We start from the raw sequence: 24836 nt of genomic DNA, 5'->3' as shown, positions 1-24836 counted from the left end.
GTGCTAGTTTGGTAACAACACCAGGTTGATGACTGGAATATTCTCTGTTAATGAAATCTTATTGAAAATCTACATTTTCATGAATAGAATATTGTTTGTACGGTACACAGTTCTATTTGTATTGCTTAGTATACATTCATCCTTTCTTTCAAGTGCCTGTATGGGTCAGCTATTGCAAATTATTTATTCCAAGCACAATCTAAAAATCCAGTATGAAATATTGATGGTATTAGTGAGAGGTCAATTTCTGAAATGTGTGACTAGTGTCATGATGCAGTTGACCTCTATTCTTCACTTGTGGGTCCCTGATAATTCAGAGTGGGAACACAAGGCCAAAGAGCATAGAAAAGCTGTCAACTGTGGCTCAGTGGCTCCCTGGCCTCTGCGTCAGAAGGTCAGAGGTTCAAGTCCCACTCCAGTGATTTGAACACATAATCCAGGCTGACAGTTCAGTGCATTACTAAGGGACTGCTGCACTGCCAAAGCTGGTGACTTTTGGCAAAGAGGTTACAATGAGGCTCAGTCAGTCCCCTCAGGTGGATGTAAAAAACCCCACAGCACAATTTTGAAGACAAGTTGGGGAGTTCTCCCCTTTGTCCTGGCCAATACTTATCAGTCACCCAATAGCACTAAAACAGATTATCTGCCTACTATCTAACTGCTGTTATGGGACCTTGACGTGCATAGATTGGCTGCTGAAATTCGCTATGTTGCAACAGTAATTACTGTTCAAAAGTACTCTATTGCATATAAATCACTTTGGGACATCCTGAGGTCATGAAAGGCGCTATATAATTGCAAGTTAGTTATTTGTTTTCTGTCTTGTTAGCACACAATGTTTTCTGTGCTAATTTAAATTTCCATATTGTTGGCTTGAATAACGACATGCCAATAAACATTCAGTATTTTTCACTGATGAAATGTAACCATGGTTTTTAATGAGTCGGTGATTATGAGGAAAAGGATAATAAAAGGATGGGGAAAAACAGGAAGAAATGGTGAAAAATGTTTAAGGAATAAATAAGGGAAAGAGGAATATAGCAAAGAAAGAGAAAAGGACTGGGAGGAATAAGGACAGATTCTAAGAAGGGGAAAGGGGTTCATAAGAATGGGGCACAGTCAAAAGATAACCAAAGCAGTTGGGAGAATATGACCAAAGAGTGGATGCAGAAAGAATGAATCAGCTCAAGACAAAGAAAACAAACGATACATTGTCTTTAGGATATGGTAATAACGCTTTATCATGTCCTGAATTCTAGTGGATTTCGTCTCAGCCACGAGTGGAGCTGTTCGCTTTAATTTCGAGGATCAAAAAGGTGGCTTCTGCTGTGAAGCGTTTCCGGAGCAACTCTCGCCAATTGCTGCACCACCCCCCTCGCCCCCACTCCCCCACCCCCCCCCCGATTGAAAGATTTACACCGCTAAGCTGAGACAGACAGAGAGAGAGAGAGGGAGAGAGAAAAAAAGAGTAGTTTCCAGGTGGAGTGACATGCCTTCGCACCGATTCGGCTTTTTATTTTACGCGGAAACGCCGCATGCCGGAGAATAAATAAATAATTTAAAAAGTCCGGCTTGTAGTGTAATCGGGCGAAGTGGAAGGGAGGCGGTGGGTAGCGGCGGCGGCTCTCGCTTAACATCAGTTTGGGCTGGGAGGAGGTTGCTGCTGTTCGCCTTTCACCGTTCGGAAGAGGTCTAACTCCCAGGGGCATGGCGTCCGATTTGTGAACCCACATTAACCTCTCGGCTGCTTTCAATGACCGTTTCAGCCAGAGGCTGGAAGAGGGGACACGTGTACAGAGCAGCTTTAGGTGGAGAGGCAAAGGTAAGTGACCCATTGTGTTGGTGAAATTGATCAGCCCTTGAAACCCACCCACTGCTGGCGGTACTGCTGGGCTGGACAGGGATCAGATTTTAGCAGGATGACCACAGGCTGGAATCGGAATGAATGTTCTTTTTTTCTGCTTGACTTTTAAAGAAGTAGAGAGAAAGAAACCCCGTTTTCATTCACTCTTTTGGTTTCTAATCATTTCTTCCGATTCAGCAACGCGGATATATATATATATATATATATATACATATATAAATACTTCCCTATATGTCTGTGCTGTAAAGTTTTTTTTGATTTTTTTTGCATTTTTTTAAACTCTGGTTTGGCTGCATCGGAATGTCGTTCGATTGAAAACGAAAAAAGGCCGGGCCAACATTTCTTACTGTGGGGTTTATTTCTCCACCATAGAAGAAAACCATTGCTTTTCCTCACGCCGCGAGTAATCGAGCATCTACGGTTAATAAAGTAGGTTCACAAAGGTGACGAAAGCAGACATTCAACTGTAAGGTACTATTACAGGAACCCTTTCATATCCGAGCTCAGGCTGGAATGTCAAACTTTAAGAAATCTCCGTTAATTTTACCATCTAGTTAGCAATAATATGAAGATATTTCGCAATGTTATAATACGCCCACGTGTGTATCTAGCCTAATTGTAATATTGACTTATAATGCCATTTACTGTTGGTAACAAAAGCATAAACAGAGACATATATGCACACACTGTAGTCGGTAGAAATAGGCAATTCGATGTAATGAATCGGTATGATCGCATTTAATGACGATGTTTCATGTTGACGGTGAACATTTGTCTAAGCTATGACGTTCATGGACAGGCACTCCCAGTCTCTCGGCGCAACGGGCTGTGTCCAATATACACAGAAACAAAGATGTACCAACCCACCACGGTGATTCCACATTGATTACTTGTACATGATTCATGCTTAACAACTGCACGAAAAACAATGCTTGTGTAAACAATTTTAGATACCCAGTAAACTGAAAGGTTGAAGTTTGTCACTCTGTGAAGTCAGACAATATTCTGCTCGCTTTTGAAGTGGTGCCTGTGAATGAGGTTGACTGCTTGTTAAGCAACTCACATTTGCTTAGTGCAGCTGAAGCTGGAATGCCCAGCTTCCAACATACCTCTGATATGTTGGTAGGTTTTCAGCTTGGGGTTCCTGCAATGTCAGTGGAGTTGTGTCCATTTTATCATTTTTTTAAAGCATTTGTTGCCGACATATTTTGGTGCTGTATGTGACAAAACAAATCCTTTCGAGTGACTCCACTTGTTTTTTTTTGGGTAGCTGTCATTGTTATTGGGAAGCGTCAAGAGAAAAATAAGAATCTTTAATATTATTGTTTGCCAAGTTTTGTATATACAATCCTGATAAACTGAAGGCCAGTTTCTTTTATTTTTAAGATGAGCATTGATAATCAGTACAAGAAAACCTTGCATTTATATAGTGCTTTCCATGACCACCAGACATCTTAAAATGTTTTCCAGCCAATAAATTGAAATGTAGTAAAACAGAAAATGCTGGAAAAACTCAGCAGGTCTGACAGCATCTGTGGAGAGAGAAACCCAGTTGATGGTTCGAGTCTGTATGACTCTACTTCAAAGTGTTAACTCAGTTTCTCTCTCTGCAGATGCTGTCAGACCTGCTGGGTTATTCCAGCATTTTCTGGGTTATTCCAGCATTTTCTGTGTTTATTTCAGATTTCCAGCATCTGCAGTATTTTGCTTGTAAATTGAAGTGTAGTCCCTGTTGTAATGTAGCAGCCATTATGTGCACAGCAAGCTCCCACAAAAGCAATGTGATAATTACCAGATAGTCTGCTTTTGTGATGTTGATTGAGGGATAAGTATTGTCCAGGATACCAGCGGTACGCTTCTCAAAATGATGCCACTGGATCTTTTTATATCCACCTGAGCAGGCGGGTGGGACCTTGTTTTAACACCTCATCTGAAAGAACAGGCCGTCTCGCCTTTGGACTGCTGTGCTAGATGCTGGATAGCTTCGGTTTTCATTCAGTTGGGCACCTTTCATGAACCACTAGAGTCAAAAGTTGCATATTGTTGAAATAACCTCCCTCCACCTCCACACCATCTTCATATTTCCTTTATTTCACCAGTTTCGTAATGAGGTACTGTAAGTTAGCTAGCTCATTTTGAAAATCTTGTCTGAAAACTAGAGAAGTTATTTTCATTAGGCAAGTTAAATAGTTTAAATGTCATTCCAAAAGAGGAACCAATATTATCAGAAACTTAATAATGTCCATTTACAACTTTTTGGAATAAACCAGTCAACAAGTGTTTTTTTTCATCCTGTAACTTATTTTAGAACAACTGTCACTAAATTCTCATTTGGAACAAGTTCTGAAGTTACTGGACTTGACATACTAGGTGTAAATTGAATTAATTCCTAACCACCTACTTGTCATAGTAGGTAGTATAGTCTACTACACTACAACTTTCAGATCTAATTCCATCAGTGGGAATTGCGCCTTAAACATTAATGTAAAGGCAAGTGACATGTCTATTGACACGAGCAACACTGAAGTATTTTTGTACTATGGCATCAGAAATATGAAGCACGAATCTCTAATGTCCACTATGGATGTATCTTTGGACAGCAGTAAACTGTTAATAGTGTGTCAAATGGTTTTTTATCAAAACTATGTAAAATGAATTTGATCCCCAGTATGAATAATGAACAAATTTTTGCTGACGCAGCCCACATGGACCACATGGCCTATCTTGGGGAAGTAGATTCTATGTGATACTAATAAACTAAAGGATTCATGTTGGGATGGGGTGTTGGGCTCAACACCATCTAAGAAAAATAACCCACTTGATTGGCATCCCATTCACCACCTCCAACATCCACTCCCCCCACCACTGATACACAGTCTCGGCAGTGTGTACCATCTACAAGATGCACTGCAGCAACTCACCAAGGCTACTTCAACAGCAACTTCCAAACCCGTGACCTCTACCATCTAGAAGGACAAGGGCAGCAGATGAATGGGAACACCACCACCTGCAAGTTCCCCTGCAAGCCACACACCATCCTGACTTGGAAATATATTGCCGTTCCTTCACTGTCACAGTGTACCTACACCAACTTGGACTGCGGCAGCTCAAGAAGGCGACACATCAACACCTTCTTGAGGGCAATTATGGATGGCAATAAATGCTGGCCTAGCCAGCAATGTCCATACCCTGTGAACAAACAAAAATAAAACAAGCAGATGCTAATTTTGTTGGAAAATATTGGTACTACTTGAAAAAGCTCTGCATGTAAAATGACTTTGAGCATTTTTATCTGGGAAGTCAAATTACTGATGTCTCTGTTGCCATTTAAAGCCATAATAATCTTGATCTAATCTACTGTATAACAGAATATTACATATCATTATCATCATTGCTATGGGAAGAAGTTTCACCCTCAATGGTTAGTAGGAAACATTATCCATATTGGTAAGGTTTATGCCACTTTTTCATAAATGTTAAATTAGCTTTAACAACAGGGTTATATTCATTGCATTGAACTGGTATTAATCCTATTCCGATTTATTTTGTCTGAAATTACTCATATATATTTGTTCCAATTGTTCATAGACCAATTAGTGTCTTGTTATATAACATAATTTGACAGTTCATAAGTGCCGCAGTTCGGTTGTTTCAAATGTAGTGATGTATATCTTTTTGTGAAATGACATGCATTGACATTGAGAGTAATAATACTAACATATGGGCCATGGAAGCAGTTGCATGCTAGATGCTAATTACATGTAGAAACTTAGGCCTGGATTTTGTGTTTAAAAATAATAGTGAAGCTATCGGCAGTCACCATTATTAAGGAGTAAGTCAGACTTGCTGTCTTGTATCTGCACACAGTTAAATGCAGAAATTGGCAAATTGGTGTTGCCCTCCTTCACAAGCTTCACAGTTCTGCTACTTCACTGAGAGATTCAGCAGTAAAATACAAAGGGAAGAAGTTGCAATACTTACCCATTGGTTACCCACTAAACATGCCAGAAAAAGGTAGGGCTTGTGCAGTTAGGTGGAATTGAATTTTCAATAGTGTGACAAGTCTTAATTACAGTATTGCCAAAGAATCACTCCAGCACTTAAAAAGTACTCATTCTTTCAGATTTTAATTATCGTTGGAGATCATATAAAAATTTAAATTATTTTACTTTTTCTTTTGCTCTCTTAGTTCCACTGTTCTTTCCCTCTCTTTCTTGTGGTTTCTTTGTATGATTTTACATTGAATTAAATATTCTAATTTATGCATACTTTAGACCTTTACGGGCAGAAATTTAATCTAAAAAAAATCTGGTGTGCTTGCGTCAGGTGGTGGGGGCTTAATGTCTCAAAAATCTGTTTGCTGACCTTAATCTGCCTCCAATCTCTCACTTCCGGTTTTAACCGAGGCTGAAAACTGGGCAGGTGACCAACTCAATCCAAGGAAGCATGTTAAAACTTTAAAAATGAAGAATGAGGCTCTACATTTCATTGTCGTGCATATTATAAACTTTTTACTTACTGTCAGTGGATTTGCTGAGCATCAGAGAACGTAGCAGCTTCTGGGGTGGGGGGCGGAGGGGCAGCCGATCTTGGTGGATTTAGGAGATAAGTGCCTTTTACATCTACCTCCTGGATCCAGGTGCCTGCCTGAGAATTGCCTCTGTTAGGACTCCCCTTCTCCAGTCCCAATAACCTTCCCCCACCGAGACTTCTGACCTCCTCACCCAATTAACCCCTACCAGGGGGCCCCAAACAGTTTTTTCCCTGTGGGTTAAGCCAGTAAAACTTCTGCCCTAATGTCCTATTGAGGATTCTCCAATCTGCTTGGTTGAGGAGACACACAGTTGCCTGTCCAGTTCACACAGGCCCCAGATCCCCTGTAGAGGGCATCACTGAGAAGTATCTAATTACTATAAGGTGCCACACAAAAGCCCACAAAAGTCTGTCGGCATTTACAAGCTTAATGAATGGCAAGCGTAGTTCCTTCGCTGCTGATTAAAAATTCCAGTCCATTGAGTGAAGGCAAAGCACTCTCTCTTCACCCCCTCCCACCAACCCCCCAAACCCCACCCCAAATTAGTGGCCGAGTCACACTTGGGCTCGCTTAGCAGATAGTTGCGGAGTGAAATTAACAGATATCAGACAAATCCATCTGCCTGGCATAGTATCCAGAGAAGTGTGTGTGACATGGATGTAGTGAGCAATTTAATGAGAGAGGAAAAGTAATTGAAGAAGTGATTCATCCCTGATCATATTTATATGTCTTTGAAATTCCTAAACCCTTACTAATAAACATTTCAGAGCAGAACTTGGTGATTACTAAGTGGTTGTCCACGGTCATTTCACTGTATAACAGTGTTGTATGTTTGCAACATTGCTTACATCCCAATACATTTCTGGACTATAGAATCTCTAAGTAATGTTCCATTGAATAATTCTAATCCAAAGCACTGATACAGAACTTGTTCTCGAGATTTCCTTCATCATTCCATTTTATATTGCAATTCACATGTCCATTGAAACAAATCTTCCAAATAAGAATTTTATATTCTGGGACTGAAGTTGTTTTTTGTTACTGCCACACTATACCTAATGGATAGATCTTTCAAGCTCGACTAGTTTCTGTGTGTTGCTGTGCACGTGATAATTTAATAACATCACTACACTGTGCACAAATTTGTATCCTGGAGCCATGGTTGCATAACCTCAAATTACTAACTCCCTTATGTTTATGTAGTGCAACTTAGTTGATAAGCATTCTGTCATTCCTTATTTAGAATAAATCTGGTGATTCTGCATAGCGATTGACAGTCTTTCAATGCAGGTCTCAAATTGCTGAGACTTGCATTGCAAAATTGGGCTCCTAACAAGTAGCTTCAATGCCAAAGTGGCTGCCATGTTTATCTACATAACAACAGTAAGTAATAGGATGCAAAATACGGTGGGATGTCCTAAGGATATGTCAAGGCACAATGAAAGTGCAACTCCAGTTCCTTTTTCATTCTTTGTGTCAGTTGTTGTGTGCATTCAGAACTCTAAATGGCAGTGAAATTGTGGAGCCCTGAAACATGGATCTGTGCCAGTGCATGCCAGGGTGTTTTATCATCCATAGGAGGAAGGAGAAGAGAATTAACCTATGATGTGTTTGTACATCTTGTAATTGTACAGCAGCATTAATGACAACCTAGACCAGCTTATCTCCTGGAAACATGACTTAAGTGGGGAAAGATCGCAAAAGGGGTGGGAAAAAAGAACTGATTCCTTGTTTGTAGCATAACATTTATCCAATATTTTAAGCAAAAGAGAAAAATAGGGACGGGAAAATAAAATTGAAATGGGAGGAGAGAGATAACGTATATCCAACTAAAGGACTTTTTCACTGAACTGGGAGCATGATGACTGAGCTTGATAATAATTTCCACTGTCTCGGCTAAAAGTCTGATGAGTGCAAGCTTTGGATTGAATTTGACATTCTTCCCCAGTTAAGTGTGTCTATCCTGTTTTCTATTTTCCCTCATGAACAAAAATAAAGGTATTTGCAGCTAATATCCAGACAGTGAATGCAATCTACAACCATATATTTTGCACTGACACAATAAGACAGTCTTTCAAAATGAAATAACTAGACATACCGGTGTGTCGCACATCTTTTATCATCTGATGGCCTCATCCAAAGATAATTCTGGTAGGCATTTCATACGCTGAGTCCCACCATTCTTGATTTAATATTCAGACTTTGGTATTAATTTAATCTTTAGAGAGGAGGTGGAGAAATGCACTTTGGTATTTTAAAAAAATGATCTGTCAAGCTGTGTAATATCCTTTTGTAAAAGAGCTTTCTGTTTAGATAGACATTCAAGAATCAATTAAGTAGATCTTTACCAACTGAGTCAAGTTTATTTAACCACTAAATGGCAGTAAAAATCTAGATGTTTGAAGATTTACACATTTTTAATACTATTACATTCTTACTAAGTACTTCATTGAAAACACTCAGAAAGAGGGTTAAAGTAATTTATAAAATGGAACAACAGATTATAAAACACAGAGATAAAAACAAAAAAACTGCGGATGCTGGAAATCCAAAACAAAAACAGAATTACCTGGAAAAACTCAGCAGGTCTGGCAGCATCGGCGGAGAAGAAAAAAGTTGACGTTTTGAGTCCTCATGACCCTTCGACAGAACTTGAGTTCGAGTCCAAGAAAGAGTTGAAATATAAGCTGGTTTAAGGTGTGTGTGTTTGTGTGTGTGTGTGTGTGTGTGTTTGTGTGTGTGTGTGTGTGTGTTTGTGTGTGTTTGTGTGTGTGTGTGTTTGTGTGTGTTTGTGTGTGTGTTTGTGTGTGTGTTTGTGTGTGTGTTTGTGTGTGTTTGTGTGTGTTTGTGTGTGTTTCTGTGTGTGTGTTTGTGTGTGTGTGTGTGTGTGTGTGTGAGAGAGAAGTGGAGGGGGTTGGTGTGGTTGTAGGGACAAACAAGCAATGATAGAAGCAGATCATCAAAAGATGTCACAAACAACAGAACAAAAGAACACATAGGTGTTAAAGTTGGTGATATTATCTAAACGAATGTGCTAATTAAGAATGGATGGTAGGGCGCTCAAGGTATAGCCCTAGTGGGGGTGGGGAGAGCATAAAAGATTTAAAAATATTTAAAATATTTTTAAATCTTTTATGCTCTCCCCACCCCCACTAGAGCTTTACCTTGAGTGCCCTACCATCCATTCTTAATTTGCACATTCGTTTAGATTATAAAACAATTTGGTGATGTAGGAGAAAGATAGAACTGTGCAATGATCCACTTTGATCACCTTCAGTAATGTCTAACTTGTTCGCTATTGATGTGCTCCTCCTTCACTCCCCACCATCAAAGATGCCAGTCTTCAGACAATTGGATTCACTCCACGTGATATCAAGAATGGCTGAATGCACTGGATACTGCAAAGGCTCTAGGCCCTAACACAATCCTGGCTGTAGTATTGAAATCTTGCGCTGCAGAACTAGCCTTGCTATTAGCCGAGCAGTTCCAAAACAGGTATAGCACAGACATCAACCCAACTGTGGAAAATGGCCCAAATATGTCCAGTTTCCAAAAGGAGGACAAATCCAATCAACCACTTAGTCTACTCTCAATCATCAGCAAAGTGATGGAAGTTGCTGTTGACAGTGCTATCAAGCAGCAGTTACTCAGCAATAATCTGTTTATCAATATTCAATTTGGATTTTACAAGGACCACTAGGCTCCTGACTTTATCACAGTCTTGGTCCAAACATGGACAAAAGAGTGGAATTGCAGAGGTGAGGTGTGTGAGACTGCTCTTGACAGGAAAACTCTCCACTGGTTGGAGTCATATCTAGCACAAAGGAAGATGGTTGTGGTTGTTGGAGACTAATCTTCTCAGCCCCAAGAAATTGCTGCAGGATAGTGTCCTAGGCCCAAACATCTTCAAACTGCTTCATCAATATCCTTACCTTAACATAAGGTCAGAAATGGGGATCTTCAGTGATGATTCCACTGTATTCAGATCCATCTGCAACTCCTCAGCTACGGAAGTAGTTCGTGCTCACATGCACCAAGGCCTGGACAACATTCAGGTTTAGGCTGATAAGTGACAAGTAACATTCACTCCACAAAAGTACCAGGCAAAGACCATCTCCAATAAGAAAGAATCTAACCATTTCCCCTTGACATTCAATGGCATTGCCATTGCTGAATCCCCCACCATCAACATCCTGGGGGTTACTATTGTCAAGAAAAGTAACTGGACTGGCCATATAAACACTGTGGCTGCAAGAGCAGGTCAGAGGCTGGAAATTCTGTAGTGAGTAACTCACCTCTCCACTACCCAAAACTTGTCCACCATTTACAAAGTACAAGTCAGAAGTGTGATGGAATACTCTCCACTTGCCTGGATGAGTGCAGCTCCAATAACACTGAAGAAATTTGACACCATCCAGGACAAAGCTGTCCACTTGACTGGCTCCCCTTCCACTACCTAAAAATTCACTTCCCCTTGCCACTAGTGCACAGGGGCAGCAATGTGTGCCATCTATAAGATGCACTGTTTGAGAACTTTCCAAGGTTCCTTCAACAGTGCCTTCCAAACTTGCGACCTCTACCCCCTGGAAGGTCAAGGGCAGGAGATGCATTGGAACACCACCATCTGCAAATTCTACTCCAAATCACACAACATCCTGACATGGAACTATATCACCGTTCCTTCACTAATCTGGGTCAAAATCCTGGAACTCCCTCCCTAACAGCACTGTCGGCGTACCTACACCACATGGACTACAGCAGTTCAAGAAGGTGGCTCACCATTACCTTCTTGAGGGTAATTAAGAATGAGTAACAAATGCTGGTCTTGCCGGCAATGCCCACATTCCACGAATGAAGCATTCTAACTGGTGTTCTAGTCAAATTATTACTACAAGATAATTCCTTAAAGAAAAACATAGGAATATCCAAAATCCTTTCTTTGCTGAACAAATTGCCAGTGGGTGGAATGAGAACACTTGAAATTGTTAAATAGGATTCAACTATAACATATGCAACTTCCTCTTGGAATAGGACTGAGATAAGGAGGAGTTTTTTCATGCAGAGGGGTGGGTGAATATTTGGAATTCACAGCCAGAGGGCTGTGGAGGCTCAGTTGTTGAGTAATTTCAAGACTGAGATTGATAGATTTCTACATAATAAAAACATCAAGAGATCGAGGGATAGTGCAGGAAAATGGTGTTGAAGTAGAAAGTCTGTTTTGATCTCATTGAGTGGCAGGGCAGGCTCAAAGGGCCGAATGGCCTACTCTTGCTCCTTATAACTGTTATAACTTTGTTTACAAATGTTTGAATTATGATTTTTTGGTCTATGTTTTGATGTTCTAACTTGTACTTCTGAATTATTGAAAGTAGAGAGTGTACATGCAAACAGCAAAGATCCTTCTCTTATTGATTTGAGGCTGACCTCCTACGAATGTCAGCATGAAACATCATTCTGCACAGAGGGCTACAGTAGATAGCATTTGGCCTGAATGTCTGCAGCTGTTTTTGTATTTGTGTCAGGAGAAGACTGAAATGCAACGTTTGGTTGCATTTAAAAACAACATCACAAGCGTTCAAAAGGCACCTTAAAGATAGGAAAAAAAAGCCAAATCCCTTCAGAGATCATGACCCTTCGACAGAACTTGAGTTCGAGTCCAGGAAAGAGCTGAAATATAAGCTGGTTTAAGGTGTGTGTGTGGGGGGCGGAGAGATAGAGAGACAGAGAGGTGGAGGGGGTTGGTGTGGTTGTAGCGACAAACAAGCAGTGATAGAAGCAGAATATCAAAAGATGCAAACACTAGGAGAGAAATGGAAAGCAATGAAGGTGAACAAGGCAACAGAGAAATCCGGAAATCTTGTCGCAGAGAGGAACAGAACTTCTTCAAGGAGGTAGGCATTTCTTGAAGAGCAGTGGCAGTCAATTAAACACAGAGATAAAAACAAAAAAACTGCGGATGCTGGAAATCCAAAACAAAAACAGAATTACCTGGAAAAACTCAGCAGGTCTGGCAGCATCGGCCAATAATAATAATCGCCGATGCTGCCAGACCTGCTGAGTTTTTCCAGGTAATTCTGTTTTTGTTTTGGATTTCCAGCATCCGCAGTTTTTTTGTTTTTATCCCTTCAGAGATATAATCAACAAATGGACAAGCTAGAAACGGAGATATTATTAAGGCTGACCAAGGCAGTATTGAAGTAGTTGAGGCTAAGAAATAGAACTGGATGCGTCTTTCAGGATTTTGGGATGTCCTGAGCACATTAAAGCCAATGGAGCACTTTTTTTTGTATGGTCACTGTTGTAATTTAGGGATCCAGACAGCCGTTTTGTGCACACACACACAGGCCCTGACAGCAGCAGTGTGATCACGATCAGATTTGTTTTTAGATTTTGGTTGAGGGATAAATATTGTCCAGGAGTATGGGGAGAACTCCCATGTTCTTTGTGCAATACTGCTGTAGTATCTTTTACGTCTTTCTGAGAGAGCAGATGGGGCCACAGTTTAACATCTCGTCTGAAAAATGACCGCTCTAACAATAGCAAGTCTGAAGTAACATTAATCCAAAGATAAGACTTTAATCAATTGCTCCAGTTATATAGAAATCCTGACTGAAGCTGAACCCCAGCTTAAATGTTACCATTTCTTGACATTCATTCTCAATTCAGTTTAAGATTCCAGCAAATAAGAGTCTGGGTAAGTTTCAAGTTTAAATGAGTTTTCCTTCTGGGCTGCAGGAACAACTTGCTGCACAATGCTACGACAATAAACCATATTTAATCTGAATATCCATTCTCCCTATGGTGCTAGCCTGGGTTATGCACTCAAGTATCTGGAGTTGCATTTGAACCCATAACCTTCTGCCCCAAATACACCACATCCTTGGAGTTTTGGCTGATGGTTTTGTAATATTTTATATATCAGTTAGGACATCGTAGAGATGCAACTTATCTTTGGACTGTACTCTTACTTCTTCCCCAGTAGTTTGTGCTTTGGCCTTAATCCCAGATGCAAGAATGGAATGGGAAGAAAAGTTCCCTTTTAAAACAGATTTTTATCATGCTATGAATATAATGGAGGTACTGGAGCTTGGCATTTCTCAAATGATCTGGAGCAGAAGTGATTTGCTGGTGGAAGCGTTGTAACCTCAAAGACTGAAAATGTTTGAACTTCTGCCAGGGAGTTGAGGATCTGTGATGATCATCGGAAGTGCTTTGGGAGGAAAAATCTGCTGGGTTACACACACCATACTGAGATGAGATGCTAGTTAATACTGTGCTGAATTGTATTATTGGAATAGAAAATCAGCTCAAAAACAAAGCCTTAATCCAACTTTGATTTTTAATGGTGTGTTACAAATGTAACCTATATTGTTGCAGTTGATAAGTGACTGAAGGGCGTAAACCACCAGTTTTTAATGGGCACTTTTTTTTTGAGGATTTTTAAGAAACTCTCTTAAAGAGCGATTGATTTATTTTCCATTGTCTAAAGATCAAGAGGCAAGTTGTTTCTGTGAATGTTTTTTTGAGACAAAGCAGCGTTGAGCTGTCGTGGGCTAGAGATTGTAGAATAAACGTTAAAGTGGGATCTGTTTACTGTTGTGGTGTTTTACAGCACATTGTTCCTGTGGCTCAGAAAGAAAGCTCATGTGAAATGTAATCACGCTCTTATTTGCTGGGATCTTAAATTCAATTGAAATGAATGTATAACCCCTTTGTCAAGAAATGGTAACATTTTAAACTGGGGGATCCTGCTTCAGTCGAGATTTCTGTACAACTGGAGTGAGTGTTTAGATTGATTTTTACTTCAGGCTTGCTGGTGTTTTCAGTCCAGTTCCAGCTTTGAATAATCTTTATTAATTTCAGTTTGACTGCAGAGTGTTCTACATTTTCATGTATATTTGACAGCTGCTCTCTGCGGGATTTCTCTTTGTTGTTTTTTAATATACAGGATCTTTGCGACCAAAATGTTTGAGTAAAAAAAACAATGTTGCGTAAGATTTTTGGTGCCTTTAAACCAAATTTCTATATGTCAAGTTCCAATATTATTCTACAATATTTTAACTATTGAAACAGATGAATTACAACTGCTTTAATTTCTATTGACTAAAATGAATCCTGTCATCCTTTTACTTGTAGTTTATTTCATTTCTTCCATATTAAACGTTAAAAGTCAAAACTGCATAAAATTAGTTAATTTTAAATATTGCAGTCAAATAATTCTTTGGTGAACAATGGCAGGTTTCCAATCCAGATGAGTCAACTTAATTTATTTCGGAAGGAATGAATCAGACTTGCAATAATTTATTGGCTTTCTTCTGGATTATACAGATTTTAGTAATGATTAAGGACATCATATTAATTCTGTTCTTCTCTGGACAAGCATTGCATAAATAGTAAATGGGGTAGAATTTTCCAGCCAATGTTTTCGTGGCATTCACTGAAGAGGAGCAGAGTGTTTTCCCAGTGCCTTGGCCATTATACTTCTTTCAAACACTGCTAAAAATGAATCAACTGGTCAACTCATCACTGCTGTTAATGGCATCTTGCTGTGCACAAAATGGCTGATGTGCTTGCCTACATTTTAGGAGCGACTGCACTTAAAAGTAATTCACTGGATGTGAAGTATCTTGGCTCATCCTGAGAGATAAGGTGCTATATAAATGCAAAATTGGGGAAATAAAACATTTTACTTCGATTTCTTTTACACCCAGTGCTGGCAGCAAGAACTCCCAGTTCAGGCTAACACTGGCCAGACAAAAAGTGGGGGAAAAAAAGAGTTCTCTACACTGGCCAAACAAGGTGCCTTTATCCTTGCCTCAGATTTTCTCCCCTCCCCTCCCCCTCCACATACCAGTGTGAGTTTTCTGCTTTCAGCACCAGCAGTACTTGGCAACGATACCAGAATTATGAATGGTTTGTTCTGTGTGCTCACACCCTTGAGAAACTGGAATGAGATTGATAAAGCTTTTTTCACGTTATGCTATGTGAATGGGATAAGTGGTGCAACACTATTTTGATCGAAGTTGTTCCACAATTTTGGTATCTATATTCCAACAATTGAATTAGTGAATGCAAATGAAGCCACTTAAATATCCTGCTAAGCACTGTGCCAAATTATCGATATAAAATTGGAAGTATGTGCAAGGCACAAGCCTTTTTAATGGCCCCTCATTGAACTGGTTATTAAATATTGCATGCTGATTGAGAAATAGAGAGAGTATTTGGCACCTGTACCATATTGCTATCTATTCCCCATAGTTTGTGGATGTGGACATTGCTGGTAAGAGACAGTATTTATTGCTAATCCCTAAGTGCCCTTGGAAAGGGGTTGGTGGTGAGCTGCCTCCTTTAACTGCTGGTGTCTGGGTGGTGTAAGGACACTAGCAGTGCTGTTAGGAAGGGAGTTGCAGATTTTTGACCCTGAGGCAGGTTTGGATGGGACATTTAATTGGGTGGGATGGAGCTGGGTGGGACTCTGGCACTTTCCTGCCTCTGCCCCAGTTAAGTTGTGGACAGGAAGGCTTGAGGATAGCCTTCCCGCCCTGCCACCAACTGAGGCCCTTTAGGCATTCATTGCCAACTTAAGGGCCTCATTCCACTGTTGGTATTCAACCAGTGGGGAAACATGCCATGCTGAGAGCCTGAAAAGAAAATCCTTGTCGGGTTTGCTTGCGGGCTTCCTGGGAAGGGGGAGTGGTCCCTGGTTCAAAGGCACTCAGTGCATGGTCAAGGGATCTGGCATCGGGAAAGGAGTGCCCTGCTGCGAGCCAACCCCACCCTTACTGATGTTCTCCCTCCCTCTTCTGCAACCCCCACTCCATGAGCCCCATCCCTTCCCTCACTCACTCACCGGTGGCATGGGTCCCTCACTGATCCTGGGCCTCTGGTGTTTGCGCTGCCTGCCATGGACAGCTGCCAGCCTATGATTGGCCATGAGATCTCTGAGGCAGGACTTCTGCCCTGGGGTCCTTCATCCCAGGTAAGGCCTACCGCTGGCCGCTTACATAGCTGATTGACACTTAATACAGTGGGCTTCTCTAAAGGAGCGATGCAGAGCTCTTGCTGGCTTTCCAGTTGGCGAGCGAGACCCCTCTCACCTGCATTAAATATCGCCCATGGTTTCAAGTCAAGATGGTGTGTGGCTAGGTGGGGAGCTTGAAAGTGGTGGTGTTCTCATATACCCTGCTGCCCTTCATCTTCTTTCATGTGATCATTTTGTTCTTGATTACTTGTGCACATTTTGGACTACAACTGCTTAATGTAGTGAGCCCTATGAAGTGAAATGGGTATGAAGGTTATAAGTCGGGGTGTTTGGCACTAGGTACGAAGCACTGATGTTACTTTAGGACATGCAAGTATTATCTTGAATTTCACAGCTTTGCTTTCTCAGAAACTTAGCCTGCGTTACTGATTTTTAAAGTGATTATTGAAGAAGTTAAGAGGACATGACAATGCAAATGATACAGAAATCATTGTAGAGAATGAGAATCAAGTGGTGTTTCCCATTCTGTGTTTTTTAATGTTCTTTAGTATGATTTCAAGCGCAGTATATAAGTCTGAAGTGAAAGCATTGCTTCTGAAACTCTTGGGGAATTCCAAGGCTTTTTTTGATGCTACATTTTGTGTGCAGAGACTGAAAGAGGAAATTGGCAAGTTGGAGTGATCAGAGAAACTCTCTTTTTGTAGAAGCTAAAGCCTTGTGTTTTGGCATAGAGCTGTATACAACACCAATTTCAAATGACTAATTCTTCTGGATAAAGTGATGCACAGTTACTTGCTTCTCTTGTCCTCCCAGCAATGCTACGCAGCCTCGACACCCAAAAGAATTTGGCAGCAATTTATTGCTGTGTCTTTTATTTAATAGGTTGTGTGCTTTGCTGGCAAGGCCAGCGTTTATTGCCTGTCCCTAATCACCCTTGGGAAGGTGGTGGTATGCAGTCTTCTTTAACCACTGCAGTCCATGTAGTGTAAGAACACCCACAGTGCTCAGCCTTCCTAAAGTTATTGCTCGATAACCAGCTGCTACAAGGTGCACAGAGTAGCGTGAGTCAACATTCCCTCTCTCTGCTTCCTGCCTTCTCCTTTAGCTCCCCTCGAATTCAAAAGAATTAATTTATTCTAAAGCCACTGGAAGTCCTGCATTTTTAGAGTTGACAAATGTTCCTGACTTTAAATTGTAGTGCAGTGTTAAACAGAGGCGATGGAGGCAAATTCCAGTCATTTGGCTCCAAACCTGAACCTTCCGATAGCAAGCACGAGCTCTTCAGCAGCATGATTTACCATTTGTTTTGGAGCAGATGCATTGTTTGTTGCTGGCAACACTGTGGAATTTGCACCATAATTCAAAAAGGGCAGACTCCCAAGGACTGGCAGCCGAGATATTAAGCTGCATTTAAACTGGTGCTTGTTTTAAGTTGGAGTTTATCAACCAGCCATTGCATTTATGCTGCCAAATCTATCTCTCTTATATCAGCAGCGTCCTCATGCACCCACGAATAATTGAGTCCATAGGTCTGCACTGGCATAAGTGAGCCAGATTTAACAAGTTAAATAGGAATTTGAGTATGAATGCTGATCTTCTGGAATCTGAGCTAAACAAGTGCAAGTATAAAGGTGGATTTTCAAGTAAAAGTAGTTCTGGCCTTTCTATATGTCTCTCTGCCCAAGATATGGCACATGTTTGTCATGTATCTGAAGTATTACATTTGAAAAATGTCACAAAGTATCTGTTACACTTTCACCTGATTGGCTCAAATGTTTACTCTTAGTTTTTAAAATATGTTTAAAATGAAAGAATCCAGTTATTTCCTGTAATTCCTACTGACCTTCATAAGCCCCAATTGGAGGAGCCAGGAATTTACTAGCTGCTAGTCTAAAGAAACTTCCCTCAACAACAGCACCTAACCTCTAAGTGATTTTAGAATCTGCTGACTTAGATCACTTCCTTACAAAGAGTAACAGACCAGTGGCTCTAATGGATCAGGCCATATTAAGCACAGCTCCACTGAACAACTACACATGATGGCCTGTGCTCCAGAGCTATGGTTTGCCTTTGAACTGTGCTATTGGAAATTAGCTAGTATGTAATATATCTGCATCATTATTATGAGTATTTGTAATGTCCTATATAATTTTGTCCATCATTACCCCTATTACAGATATTGGGATAACAGGCTTATAATTTACAGTTCCATAGAAGAGTCGTAGTCAACGTGAAACATTAACTCTTGTTTCCCTCTCCACAGATGCTGCCAGACCTGAAATACAGCACTCTCTGCTGTATTTCAGATTACCGCATCCGCAGTATTTAGCTTTATTTTACTATAATTTTACATGTTCATGAAGTTTGCATACATTCACTTTGGTAGATGATGTAGGGTGGCCAAGTTGTGCTATTAGTGATAGAGTTGATCTGCAGACACTTCGTGGGTAGAAACATTAAGTTTATTTACAATATACTACATGTGTGCTTTGAACTCCAACTCTAACCCTACACTGACTGCTGAGGTAGCCCATGCTACTTTCCTATTGGTTACTACAAATCATGTGATTTTGCCTAACAAGAATTATTCTTAAAGGTACGTTACACAAAATAAAACCATAATTACTACATTCCTCCCCCTTTAACTCAACTATACATGTATTTACAAGTACATATTTTTCAAGACAACATAATATTTACACTGGGTAAGGAACTTACAAGTTCAGTCTTTCAGGTGGTTTCCTGGTACGTGTGGAATGTCGCTGCTCCACAACTTCAGATTCTTTGTCAGGAACCTCCTTTTCCGGAGTTGCCTAAACATCAGGTGCTTTGGTGGGCACTTGCAGTTCTGTATCCTCAACTCTTGCAGGAACATCAGATATGTCAGTCCTGGGTTGGGTATCCGCAACAGGAAATGCAGATCTGGTCATAATCACTGGTGGAATGAAATCTTAGTGATTTGTGTCTGTCTTTCTTAAATGGTCCACATGTTTAGGATGATCTGGCCTTCCATCTCCACATGGTAAGATAGAGGTCTGCACTTATTTCACCCGGTAACCACTTTGGTCCTTCCCTTAAGTTTTTCACGTATACCAGCTCTTCCACGGTAAATTTCCTCTCGCGACTATGATCGGCGTGTCTAGTTTTCTGACGTCCCTGATTCCTTTCCACCTTCCCCTCTAAATTCAGCATTATTAAGCTCAATCTTGTCCTGAGACGGTGTTTCAACAGTAACTCCGCAGGCGTGACACCTGTTGTTGTGTGAGGGGTAGTCCTGTAATGAGAAATAAGGTGTGCCAGCTTGGTCACAAGGAATCACCAGTTAGCTTTCTCATGCCTGCCTTGAATGTTTGAACCACCCTTTCGGCCAGTCTGTTTGAGAAAGACTGGTACAGTGTAGTTTTCACATGAGTGATACCATTGAGTCTGATAAACCGTTGAAACTCAGTACTCACAAATGCCATGCCGTTACTGGAAACAACTACTCTGGTAGTCCGTGAATGGCAAAACTCTGACGTAGTTTCTTGATTGTAGCGGCTAATGTTGGTGACTTCACCTCATATATGTCTAGCCATTTTGAATGGGCATCAACACTGAGCAGAACATTGTTCCCAGGAAAGATCCAACATAGTCAATGTGTAACCGCACCCAGGGTCTACCTGGTCGCTTCCATGGGTGAAATGGAGTTGTCACTGGCAACTTTTGCAGTTATTGACATTGCAGGCAGTGCTTTACTAAACTCTCTATTTTGCCATCCATCCCAGGCCACCATAGATAGCTGCATGCTATGGTCTTCATTAGGAAATTCCTAGACATGCACTCAATTAAATCTGGTTCCCTTCCCTTTTGAGGAACTATCACTTGTGCTGTCCACAATAAGATGCCATCCTGGCTGGTTATTTCATGGTTTCATTTAATCAGATATGGTGACCAACCATGAAGCACTTGTTCTCGTGCTTGAGGTAGGACTGGTTCCCGACATATCCAGTCTCTGATCTGTCGAGCACATACGGCGAGGAATCTAAGAAATTTAACAGTAAAATAAGTTCCTACGGAACTGGGACGTGTTCATCAATTTCTTGTAAAGGCAAATAACTAAGGGCACGGTTTTTTGTGATTTGATTGCCAGGCCGATGTACGAAAGTGTATTCATATGTTGCCAGAATTAAAGTCCATTACTGTATTTTTGCTGAGGCTATGGGTGGTATAGCCTTGTCCTCACTAAACAATCCTAGCAATGGTTTGTGGTCTGAAATAATTGTAAAATGGCAGCCGTGTACGTACTGGTGAAATTTTTTGTACTAAAGATGATGAATAGGCTTTCCTTTTCTATCTGTGAGTACCCCTTTTCCGCTGTGGTGAGCGTTCTTGATACATAACCTATTGGCAGTTCCGTGCCGTTGTCCATCTGGTGAGAGAGCACTGCTCCCACTCCGTAGGGTGATGTGTCACATGTCAGCATCAATTTTTTCGTCTGGTCATAATGCACTAATAGATTGGATGAGTGCAGCAATGAAAACTTCTTTCTGGGGCGCCTCCCAAGATCAGTGTTGATTATTTTTGAGTAGAGAATGCAAGAGGACCAGCAATGTAGACAAATTGGGTAAGAACTGCCCATAACAGTTGATCATTCCTAGGAATGATTTGAGCTCTGAGGTGTTCTTTGGTGCAAGTGCCTCTCTAATGGCTCTCATTTTCTCCTCAATTGGGTGGAGGCCCTGTTAGAGTTCCTGTATCTTCTTTCTACGTGCCTTTTTTCCATTGTAGACTTTAATCTCGACCTTTTTGACTTCACTGTTGGCCAGACTTCTCTCCGATGCAAGCCCAACTTATCTGAACTCAGTGGCTCAGTGTCCCAAAATTTCATTATCTGTCTGCTTCTTGGAAAATTTGGTGACTTTTGCTTCCAAAGCCTCTTTGGTTTTATTTAGCTGATTCTTCAGCTCTTCCATCTCCTTTTTGTGTTTGTTTGCTGCCTCCTGGAAAATTGTACATTGTTGTGTCTTCTCTGCCAACTCATTCTTCAGTTTGTTCAGAGAGGTGCTGAATTCTTTCTGTTTCTCTTCATACTTTTCCAGAGGTACAGACTTTGACCTGAGGGAATCTTGTAGTGTGTGAAGGTCTTTCAACAGGTTTTCTTTTACCCTGCGAAGGTTGCTTACCTCATCTCAAACTTTGTCATCAAGCAGGGTCTCTTTGAGTTTCTTCTGCTGTTCTTCCAGGGTTTGGCTTAAGACAGCCTGCCTTTTTTCAGGTTGTTGAGTCCTTACACACTCCTTTTTCAGAACAGGAACGTTTTCAGCTTCCTTTTGGAATTTCAGCGGCCAATCAAGGTTGATTTCCCTTAGCCAATTTCGTCCTAGAAGATAAAAACAAAAAAACTGCGGATACTGGAAATCCAAAACAAAAACAGAATTACCTGGAAAAACTCAGCAGGTCTGGCAGCATCGGCGGAGAAGAAAAGAGTTGACGTTTCGAGTCCTCATGACCCTTCGAAGGGTCGAAGGGTCATGAGGACTCGAAACGTCAACTCTTTTCTTCTCCGCCGAAGCTGCCAGACCTGCTGAGTTTTTACAGGTAATTCTGTTTTCGTCCTAGAAGACTTGGTTCTCTGCTTCTCAATACTAACACTGGTAGCTTTGCCGTTTGGCTTCCATAATGGACAGTTATTCTGCTTCTGCCTTTTACTTGAATGTTTCACCCGTATATGTTTTTAGCTTGGCAGCTGTTTGTTCCAAACTTAATTGATGTTCACCATTATTCAAATATCTGAAGGTATGTTCCCCAATTACTGTAGTGGAAGCTCCCATATCCACTTCCATTCTAACAGGTTTGCCATTTACTTTCACTGTGATAAATATTGGTTCCATCTTTCCAACTTTCAGATTAAACAGCAAGTAAATGTCTAAATTTGTTGTTTCAGGCTCTTCTGTACTGTAGATTTCATTGGGCTGCTTCTTTTGTTTACAAGTCTGCTTGAATCTTTCCCTGCATTGCCTTATCATATGTCCATTTCTCTGACAATAGTGGCATTCAATTTTTTAAAAACTGCCAGTCGCTAAAAGACTGCTTGTTTCCACCCCTATTAAAATTATTCTTTGATTTCGCTGCTAAGTTATTTTTCTTCATTTTTTGGCTAGCGGGGGCTGTTTCCCGCTTCTCGGTGGAGTCTTGTTATCTCACGCCTCTTTCGGCTGAGGTTTCCTGCCCGATGTGGAGGATAGTGCCATTTTGTGCACCCTGTATTGCTTTAGAATCTTACTGCACTTTCCATGGCCAGCGCTATCTCTAGCATCTTCTGGAAATCCAGATTCACTTCGGACAATAATCCTTTCACATCACACGCTAAACGACCTCTGAGCGTGTCGTTCAGAGTCGTACCAAGCTCTCAATGTTCCGTTAGCTACTTCAAATTTGCCACATAGCATGCAATTGTCTCATCTGGGGCTCTATTTTGCAAATTAAACCCGAACCTCTGCATCATGACTGAGGGCTTGGGTTGAAAATGACCCTTTATGAGGCCCACCAATTCATTGAAATTCTTCGTATCTGGAGCACTGGGTGCTGTCAAACTTCGAATCAGGCTTTGGGTTTTGCTCCCACACGTACTTGAGGATCACTCGCTCCCCCCCCTTCCTCTGTAATCTTGTTTGCTTGAAAAAAGAATGTGAGGTGTTCTATGTATTGAGACCAATCATCTGTGACAGGTTCAAAAGGATCAATTCTCCCAAATTCTGGCATTTTTGAGAGGGGATAACTTCTTCAATTCTAATGGAGTTTGCTAATCACAATCACTGAGCACTGATTTCTTTCTAACTTGATTTCTTCTGTTCAATCCTGTCGCCAGTTTGTTGTAGGGTGGCTGAGTTGTGCTATTCATGATAGAGTTGATCTGCAGACACTTCTTGGGTGGAAATATTAATTTATTTACAATATACTCAGCAGCAACTACATGTGTGCTTTCAACTCCAACTCTAACTCTACACTGACTGCTGAGGTAGTCCACGCTGCTACTCCTATTGGTTACTACAGATCATGTGATCTTGCTTAATGCGTATTATTCTTAAAGGTACATTACACTAAATAAAACCATAATTGCTACAGTAGAAAAAGCAAAAAAGGCAACATATTTCTTACATGGTGGGAGGTTGGGAAATGTTGATATCCAAAGGGACCTGGGTGTCCTTGTTCTTGAATCAATAAAAGCTAGCATGCAGGTGCAGCAAGCAATTAGGAAGGCAAGTAGTATGATGGCCTTCATCACAAGGGGATTGATGTCTTTACTACAATTGTATAGAGCTTTGGTGTGACTGCATCTGGAGTATTGTATACAGTTTTGGACTCCTTATTTAAGGAAGGATGTATTTGACATAGATGGAGTGCAACGGAAGTTCACCTCAGACTAATCCCTGTGATGGTGGGATTGTTTTATGAAGAGAGATTGAGGAACCAGGTCTGTATTCTCTTAAGAGTTTTGAAGAACGAGAGGCGATCTCATTGAAATTTACAAAATTCTCAGTGCATGACAGGGTAGATGTAGATAGGATGTTTCCCCTGGCTGGTGAGTCTATAACTGGAGGCTACAGAATAAGGGGCAGGCTATTTAAGATTGAGATGAGGAAGAATTTCTTGAGTTGGAGGGTGGTGAATCTTTGGAATTTTCTACTCCATAGGGCTGTAGGAGCTCAATCATTGAGCATATTCAAAACAGAAATCGATAGATTTCTGAATACTAATGACATCAAGGGATAAGGATAGTGTGGGAGAAAAATGATGTAAGAGGTAGATGATCAGCCATGAACTACTTGAATAGCGGAGCAATCTCAATGGGCTGACTGGTTTACTCCTCCTATTTCTACGTATAATTCTGTTTGAATAGCAGGCCCGGCTTTCCTCTAGGCCTCAGCTAAAATGGCTTTCTTTAGAGGTTGTAAAACCCCTAACAGAGTCCCTCTTAGCTTATATGTCACTTTAGGACCTTTGCTAAATTTGTATACATAACAGTCATTGCATTCCAAAAGTAATTCACTGTTTGAAGCACTTTGATGTGTTTCGGTAATAAGGCTTCAAATAAGTTCAAAGCAAAAAACTGCGGATGCTGGAAATCCAAAACAAAAACAAAAATACCTGGAAAAACCTCAGCAGGTCTGGCAGCATCTGCGGAGAGGAACACAGTTAATGTTTTGAGTCCACATTACTCTTCAACAGAACGAAAGAAAAATAGAAAAGAGGTGAAATATAAGCTGGTTTAAGGGGGGGAGGGATTGGACAAGAAGAGCTGGATAGAGGGCCAGTGATAGGTGGAGATAACCAAAAGATGTCACAAACAAAAGGACAAAGAGGTGTTGAAGGTGGTGATATTATCTAAAGGGATGTGGTAATTAAGGGTAGAAAGCAGGATGAGCAAGGTACAGATAACCCTAGTGGGGGTGGGGTGAAGGAATCGAAAAAGGCTA

The 24836-nt window shown here is 40.8% G+C and overlaps 1 protein-coding gene across 1 annotated transcript in view; it reads left to right on the top strand.

Moving 5' to 3' along the window:
• Positions 1-1408: 1408 nt before the first annotated feature.
• The window catches only part of LOC121286732 (proto-oncogene tyrosine-protein kinase Src-like), a 173160-nt gene continuing 149732 nt past the window's right edge, over positions 1409-24836 (top strand). The window contains exon 1 of the mRNA XM_041203750.1: positions 1409-1822. The gene's annotated coding sequence lies outside the window, so the exon portion shown is untranslated. The remainder of the gene's footprint in view (positions 1823-24836) is intronic.

This window comes from Carcharodon carcharias, chromosome 14 (genome assembly GCF_017639515.1).
Source record: "Carcharodon carcharias isolate sCarCar2 chromosome 14, sCarCar2.pri, whole genome shotgun sequence".
NCBI classification, from domain to species: domain Eukaryota; kingdom Metazoa; phylum Chordata; class Chondrichthyes; order Lamniformes; family Lamnidae; genus Carcharodon; species Carcharodon carcharias.
The sequence above is the reverse complement of the archived record's forward strand: the minus strand, read 5'-3'. Positions and strand labels throughout refer to the sequence as shown.